Source organism: Dreissena polymorpha, chromosome 8, assembly GCF_020536995.1.
Source record: "Dreissena polymorpha isolate Duluth1 chromosome 8, UMN_Dpol_1.0, whole genome shotgun sequence".
Lineage (NCBI taxonomy): Eukaryota > Metazoa > Mollusca > Bivalvia > Myida > Dreissenidae > Dreissena > Dreissena polymorpha.
This window is the reverse complement of record NC_068362.1, coordinates 26,968,247-26,977,126: the sequence shown is the minus strand read 5'-3', so window position 1 is coordinate 26,977,126 and position 8,880 is coordinate 26,968,247.

Below are 8,880 nucleotides of genomic sequence, written 5' to 3'. Positions count from 1 at the left end.
TTTGTTGTTGTTGTTTTCTTTACCACATTTATATAGCGCCGTTTTCATACAGTATGTGCGTTCAGATGCGCTTCACATTTACCCCCCGATCACCGGGTCGTAAGTCGTCCGTTAATATTCGTCGCAGTATGCAGCCACGGCACATTGGCCTATTTCCCTCACAGGTACCCATTTATACAACTGGGTGGGGAGGAGAAAATGTGAGATAAATTTCTTGCTCAGGAAAATTTCAGTGGTCAGGGCAGGATTATAACCAGGGACCTCTCGATTTCTAAGCCAGCGTCCTACCATTAGATCACTGCTACCACTAGTTATAGTAAAACGTTAATTTATTTATGTGTTATGCTGATACCTTGAAGTAACATATCTTTAAACATTAATCTTTGCCTTGTTACATACATCGGTACACAAACATATCTTAGAAATGGTAATGTGGTGTTCCAAAGATACCAAGTACTGGTTATCGGCCAAGGAAACGGACATTTCTACATGTATAAGCCTGATGCTTTCGATACAATCGAGCGAAAATAAATAAGTTAAAACGAAAAAAAAGGTAATCGATATTTGAACATTTATTTTGTGGAGGAAGCATCACGTTTTATATTTCAGTCAATTCTTTACAATTTAATTTCTTAAAGGAAACAAATAGTAATATATAATGTGTTCCAAGAAACTTTATTTAAATGCAACAATGATTTTACATAAATTATAACAGGATTGTATAACATCAATGCTGAATGTCAAAAATGTTTTTGTTCTTTACGCGTTTTACAAATATCTGCGGCTACCGTATTGATGTTAATGTTTTTGATACATTCTGCAGGCATTTGTGTTCGAATGTTTCTTATTCAATGTAAAATATTAAATACAATTTAGAATGTGAACATGTACATTAAGTTTAAAAGCATTCATCGTATACATGCGATTCATAACGCAATTATGATATTCATATTCAATGTCTTATTTCTAATTTCATGACATGGTAACAGGAGATACTTCTGTACTGTCACTTTATCAATAAGCAATATGTTACAAAGCATTAAAGTTGAAATAGTAATAACACAACAATAATATAGTGACAAAAAGGACCATACAGGGGTTTTCGCATTTACTGTTTCTGTCACTATATTTCTATATTGGTAACCTTGATTTCAATTTTAGAAAAAAGTAAGATAAAGGGAGACAATTCAAAATGTGCAATGTAACTGATTGTTCCTAATAACCCCATCTTGTGTCAAAATCAATCTATTTTTAGTAGTGGCGACCTTGACCTTGGAGATATCGACGTAATTCTTTTGCACGACACACCGTCCAATGATTGTAAACAAATGCACCACGTAATTTTAAAATCTCACAATGAATGACATAGTCATGGCCCGGACAAGATCATTTATGGTCCTTTTTGAAATTTGATCTCAAAGTGTGTTTTTGACGTTGCAGATATCAACGTAATTCTTTCGCATGATACACCGTCCAATGATGGTGAACAAATGTGCCAAATGATTTTAAAATCTCACAATGAACGACATAGTTATGGCGCGGACGAGCTTGTTCCGCTCGCCCGCCCGCCTGCCGACATTCGTAAATCTTATAGCCAGTTTTTTCCTTTGGAAAACCTGGTTAAAAATAATGCACTTAAATACTGAATTAGCCCCCCCCCCCCCCGCCACACACCCCAGTAATTAGATTTCTATGTTAACCGTGTAAAGCGCATGCGCAGAAAAACGAACGATTGCGTTTGCCACTTATCGAAATGTTTGACAATTTCAAGTGGTATAAAGAGTATCATCACAGTTGAAATATCGAGTTTCCTAAATAATTGGGGAATATGCATGTGGAATATAGATATATATATTCTTATCCCATCTTTTGCTGTGGTACGTAAACTGTCGCGAACTTCTAATGTGTCCCTCATATAACGCCCTGCTATGCCTTTAACTTTCAACACATTCATATGTTTACTTGACATAACTAATATGTGTAGTATTTCTTGATAAAATTGACCAGTCGCACAATACGCGATCGCTCCACCCACTAAGTTATGTTTTCATAAAACGCTTATTCCATTACTCCGACAGTCTTTGTTTGTCGGACCATGTGGCCGCAATAAACGAAATCTGATTGATTATTACGTGAGTTTGATTGACATCTGGCGAGTGGTCAATTACTTGCTGTGGTACTTTACCCTCATTTCCTTTTTTAAAGTTTACTTGTTATAACCTCTTGCTGTGGCACTTAAACTCTCATAGCAGTTTGATGTATTACTTCATAAAACTCTCTGCTATTGCTCTTAAACTCGGATCACATTTGTCATTTATTATTTTATATAACTTCATTGCTCTGAGTCAGACACTTTATCACTCACTAATTACTTTTGATATGTAAACGTTATAAAACTTCTATTTTTATTTTTCGTTTCACGTGTTATTTAAACTGGATATTCTCTGTGCTATGGCAATCATTTTTACACTTTTTATGTATAATTAATATAACTCCATGCTGTGAAATTTCAGACCATCGTTCATCGGGCAATTTCCCTTTACGCGAATTGCTTACATTTGTTCGTTTATAAAACAGCCATTGTTGTTAAACGGATATGCGATTTTAGTAAGGATTTACAGGATTACAAGTATAGATGAACACGAATTCACAGTATTGAAACGGAGTTATTTTAAAAATATAACTGAATTCATTTGAACCATACACATTAGTTGAGAGATAACAACAATGCTGAAGCTAATGCAGCGCGATAAACTTGATTGTATAACGAAGCAAAAATAGGTATTGTTATGCTACTTTTGCTAATGTGTTTCTGCATCTTTAATAAACAAAGTGAATGGACAATCATGAGAAGTCAGTTGATGAACGTGTCTCTAATATCGCTTTATGACAAGAACGTGTTATCTAACGTGTCTTTGAAACCTCGTAATGACTACAACGTAACCACGAAATCGCCATCGGTGAAGAGATCCGAATTGCTGATGCTTTGGTACAACAAACCCGTTTGGATCAACGGTAATGTTACGTTTGTTTCTTGTTGCCAGCACGACTATAGACATGCGGTTAAATGCCTCGACCGTAAACACTGTGTTGTTTTACATTTACGAGCTAATTTGGTTAAAACGTTTTCAGAGTGTTTTTTATTTCTTTACGGATAGCATAAACGCTTAATTAGTATTAAACAAATAGTGTTTTTTCCCGTTACAAATGTCAAGTCGAACATTTTTACAATAATCGAACGAAACGTTTCAGGTGTTTTTTGTTGTTTAAAAAATTATATTAAGAAAGCATAAACCCTTAATTAATATTCAACCAATTGTTATTTATCTTTTGAAAAATGTCAAACCCAACATTTTTGCAAGAATCGAAAACGTAGTTTTCGATGTTTTTGTTGTTTAAAAAAATCATATTTAGAAAGAATAAATGCTAAAAAATATTAAACAAATAGTTTGTTCTTCTCTTTAAAAATGTCAAGCCCAATTCTTTATACAATAATAAAAAAAATCAGTGCTTCGTTGTTTAATTGTTTAAAAAAGTTATTCCTATTAAGATAGATTATTAAAGCTTAATTAGCGCTAAACAAATATTTTGTTTCTTCTCTTTCAAAATATCATGCCGGACATGTTTCCATGTATCGAAAAACATACCAAAGAATGTCTCTTAAAAGATGTTTATTTATTTTAAAGAATGATTCATATAAGCATCAAACTGTGAATAAAAAAAATGTAATATAGTTGATTGATGTGTGTTTATGATGGCAGTAGTTATTTATATGCAGTACAAACATGTTGTATTTAAAAACAATAATGACATAAAATTTTGTCAACAGTGACTTTTATTAATTACAAAAAAACACGAGAAAATGTTTGTAAGTTCTACATTAATACATTACACTAATCAGACAACAAGAATGTATTTTTGTTCGACCGCTTCGGTCCAAAATTCGGAGCGACAAAATTAATGCAAAAAGACATACACATTTTCTTGATATTTATTTAAAATGTCTGCAAAACACATTCAAAACGTTATATAGTATAATGAACGCTGAATACAATCAAATGGCACAGTTGTTTGCAATTGTAAAACATAAACCCATGCCTTGTGCAAATATGTAGACAATATTGACACATCCTGGTAGCACAAATGCCTGCTATGAGATCTGTTCTAGAGATTGAATATATTTTCAATTTATTTAAAGAATCTGTCAAGCGACTTCAATTGGCAACATAATTATTAACCAGGTTTTCCGAAGGAAAAAACTGGCAAATGTCGGCGGGCGGGCTGGTGGGCGGGCGGAACAAGCTTGTCCGGGCAATAACTTTGTCGTTCATTGTGAGATTTTAAAATCATTTGACACATGTTTTCACCATCATTGGACGGTGTTGCGCGCGAAACAATTTCGTCGATATCTCCAAGGTCAAGGTCACACTTTAAGTTCAAAGGTCAAAAATGGCCATAAATGAGCTTGTCCGGGCCATAACAATGTCGTTCATTGTGAGATTTTAAAATCATTTGGCACATTTGTTCATCATAATTGAACGGTGTGTCGCGCTAAAGAATTACGTCGATATCTCCAAGGTCAAGGTCGCCGCGACTTAAAAACAGATTGATTTTTAAACAAGGGGGTAACTATGAACAATCAGTGACACTGATCATTCTGAGTTGTCTTCATTTATCAGGCTTTTTTTCAAATTGAAATCAAGGTCGCAACGGGTAAAAATAGATTGTATTCAAAACAAGGGGGGTAACAATTCACATTCTAAATTGTCTCCCTTTATCAGACTTTTTTTTAACTTGAAAACCTGGTTTGTGACAATTTTTCCCTCGTAAATTATTAAACCGAATACTTGGTTTGCGAGAAAATTGTTTGACTCGTTACATGTTTTATTCAAAGACGTATGCAAATTGGTAGTTGCTCGACAGAACCAGCATACATTTTATGGACAGTTTTAATTTTTAGCTAAATATATACATATACAGTTAGCAAATGCAGATAACAGATACTTTCAGTTTGTTTGTTTTTTGCTAAATACAAACAAAGACAAACTACATCAGAACAATCCCCATAAACATCTGACCCAATAAACCAATACAAATCGTCAATATGTCTTCGATGGATTAATTTTATCCGAAATAAATCGTGTGATACTTTTACGATGGTTATATTTCAAATGTCGACGTATAACGGCAAACTCGCGATATGGGGAATACATATTCATGTCATTAAAATGTTTATAAATATATATACTAAATAAATATAAATGTCATTTATGTCTTCGTCAGCTTGAGGTACAAATTGGATCATGCATTACTTACGTACATCGCTTATTATGAGATTCTATGTTAAAAACTAATATAGCATTTAATAATTTAGATGGTGTTTTAAATATGTCCACCATTAAAGTCCTCCAATGATCCCCTGATCCGTAATTGAAACCTAATCGTTTATAACTTTTAACATTTACTTTAGATAGTTTTTTTAAATAACCGGATATGAATATATGACATAGAAAGTCTGTCTCTATATAGAATAGTTTAATTGCATGTGATAGAATAAATGTTTATTGTGTTTATAAGTTAACCGCAAATATGAATATACTGAATGCATTCTATGAAGTAGTGTGACCTAGTTTCATTAAGTCCACAGAGGCATAGAGGCGATGTAATTATGTTGCGTCTGAAAAGATGATCATTTAAGGCGCTACAATTTGTTCTTAAGCGCGTATGTAACATTTGGGAGCGTGTTTCGCCATATGGAATGAAACGGTTTTAGATCGGTCGATCACTGTTAATAAGTATTTTGAAGGGATAGAGCGTTTCAGCATTTTTGTCGGGAAGAAGATTCTATTCGGATACAGTAGATGGTACGAAAGAACTTGAAGATAGTGATGTTCGAGCTTGCATTGTTTGTAAATGTGATGAATTTCTTAGAGAGTAATTGTAACGTGAACCAACTGTTGGAGGCAAGAGAGATATAATGTAGTTTGGGACATTGGTGGAATTCATTGTATACATTAATATTAATTTGTACGTCTGCATTGGCTGATGGTGTCCCACCCTAGGTCATTTAAAAGGTCTTCTGATGAGACTAAATATTAAATGTATATTTTTTATACCACATTTATATAGCGCCCGTTTCATACTCGAGATGTGCGTGCAAAGGCGCTTTACATTTTTCCCTGATCACTGGGTCATAAGTCGTCCGTTAACATCTTGGCGCAGTATGCAGCCACGGCACATTGGCTCATTTCCCTCACAGGTACCCATTTATACACCTGGGTGGAGAGGAGCAGATGTGGGATATATTTCTTGCCCAGGGAAATTCCAGTGGTCAGAGCGGGATTCGAACCCGGGACCTCTCGATTCCTAAGGCAGCGTCCTACCATTAGACCACTGCTCCCACATAAAATATTTCATTTGCTGAGCTCTGAAACTGATGCAATTCTTGCGATTATGATTGTTTTTATTGACGCGATACTAATTGTTATATATTGAATTATATATGCACTAAAGTTTGAGTAACCAATTTCCGTTTTGAAATACATAAAAGGCTGGGCCTCAAAATTGGGCAAGCTCAGTATGATACGTTAGTGCTCCAGCTAACCCGTACGAGGTGGGGTGCAAAACCCTGCCGCCACAAAGTCCCACTCTGCCCCCTTGAGCCACAGCCAGGTAATTTTAATGATTTTATCAGATACCTCAGATACTTAAACACGGTTTTGAATGTGTCAACCATTAATTTGTCATTTTAATATGGGCAATATTGTTTTGAGAAACAAATCTGCACTCGTTACAGGTATGTTTAATTTGTTAATTGTGCGCAGAACAAGTTTTAGTATTTTAATGAGTAAAAAGATGGAAAAAATGAAATAACACCTTTATCGTACAGTAATAGAGTACAACTTAAAAAAGGTAACAGCATGCTAATTGATGTTGGAGTTAATTGTGTTCTAAATAATGTATGCATGTTTTATAAGTAGAACACATTATAAAATAGCATTAACTTGAACAAGATTACGCAAATCAAAAGTAACTGTTTCTTTCTAACCTTAACGCAATAATATTGTATGTTTGCATTTACGAACAGGTTAAATATTAAGTAACATATACAGCATAAAATACAATAACAGCGTTTTGTCCAGTATTTCCAAGTTTTGTTGTATTAAATTGATTGTTAATAAAAATATAAATAAGCATTTTTTCGAAACTATTCAAGTACGCATGCACGCAACTATCGATGCTTTTAGCTCCGTGTACATAATTCTATACTAATTCGAGTCAATTAGCATAAAACTATTCACGTGTACATGCACAAAAACTATCTATGATGTCATGCTCAGTGTGCATAGTTTGATAATAAGTTGCGGCAATTAATCTATACATGCGTATCAATTTCATAACAATTTTTACATACGGACAATCAGTACAAATTACGAACATCTTGTTTACGGCTGAAATTCTTATAAAAGCAAAAAAGAAAAAAATTAATAACCGTATATAGCATATAATACAAGCCTTACTGAGTGGTTAATGGTAACCAAAAAATATTTAATTCATATCTTTTTAATAAAAATATTATACATACCGCTTAATCAGCACAGTTTTTATATATAACGATTATTACTAATGTTTTGCCATGTGTGTTATTATACTTTTATAAATCGACCAGACCGTGCTTGTGCACGCACGTGATTTTATTTATTTATATATATAGATCAAAATGTATGAATCTGCGCAATCAACATAAATTCCAATAGCATACACATACTATTTGTATATCGGGATTATTACTAATGGTTTTCAATGTGTGTTATACTTTTATAAATTGCTCAAGCCGTGCTACAAATAATTTTTGTATATCACGATTATTACTAATGTTTTTCATTGTGTGTAACACTTTTATAAATTGCTCAAGCCGTGCTTGTGCACGCATGAGATTTTATTTAATTATATATGTTGATCAAAATGTATGAATTTGCGCACACGCGCACACGGTCGTGAAGAAAAAAGAGAACAACTACACAACAACGTGGAGTAGCAAAATAAAGTTTGGAAAGCAATCATTGACATCCAGGGCTAAAGAAAACACTGTGTCGATACAGGTTTTACGAGGGACCATGTTTTTACGTAAGCGTTCGTAAGATAGTGTTCAATAAAAGAAAAGGTTGTCTATTGTATGCTATAAAACCTGTAGATCAGCTTCGTCCAGTCTGCCCCAATCCAATGCTTGCACTCGTCGTATGCGATTGGCCGGACTACACCCTTCGTTGATTCGTTGATTTATGAAATAAGTGTCCTTCCCACGACCAAACAGATTCGTTTTCAGGCAATGTCCTTTTTATTGTCATAAGAACCTTTTGATTGATGCTTGTAAGGTCTTCATAAATGTAAATATTTGATCCTTTAAACTGCTTCCTGTTGTTCATAACGAAGTTCCGTTTCTGTCTCGACAAAAATTTGGCAATAATCGGCCTTGAAATCCGTCCTTGACCTTGCCTAAACGATACGAGATATCACTGTCGCCGACTTGAAGATTTAGCCCTTTGATTTTTAGGTTTAGTTGTACTTATACTTTTTGTGTTGTAATTTCAGCCGATTCGCTCGATGTTTGACCACTTTGTGTTGATTTTGGCTCTTCCGGGATACCGAATATACTGACATTATTTCGTCGGCTGTATTGTTCTGTGGAATTGAGTTTCCCAGAATGATAATCAACATATTCTTGAATGCTAATTGCATTTTGTTTGGCTTGTTCATGGTTTTGCTCAACTTGTTTTTCTAGCAGCGTGACTTTTTCTTTTAGTTTGTCATTTTCTTTTTCCTTTTAAAATAATTTACCTTCAAGAATTTCGATTTTATTTTCGACCGATATCAGGCACT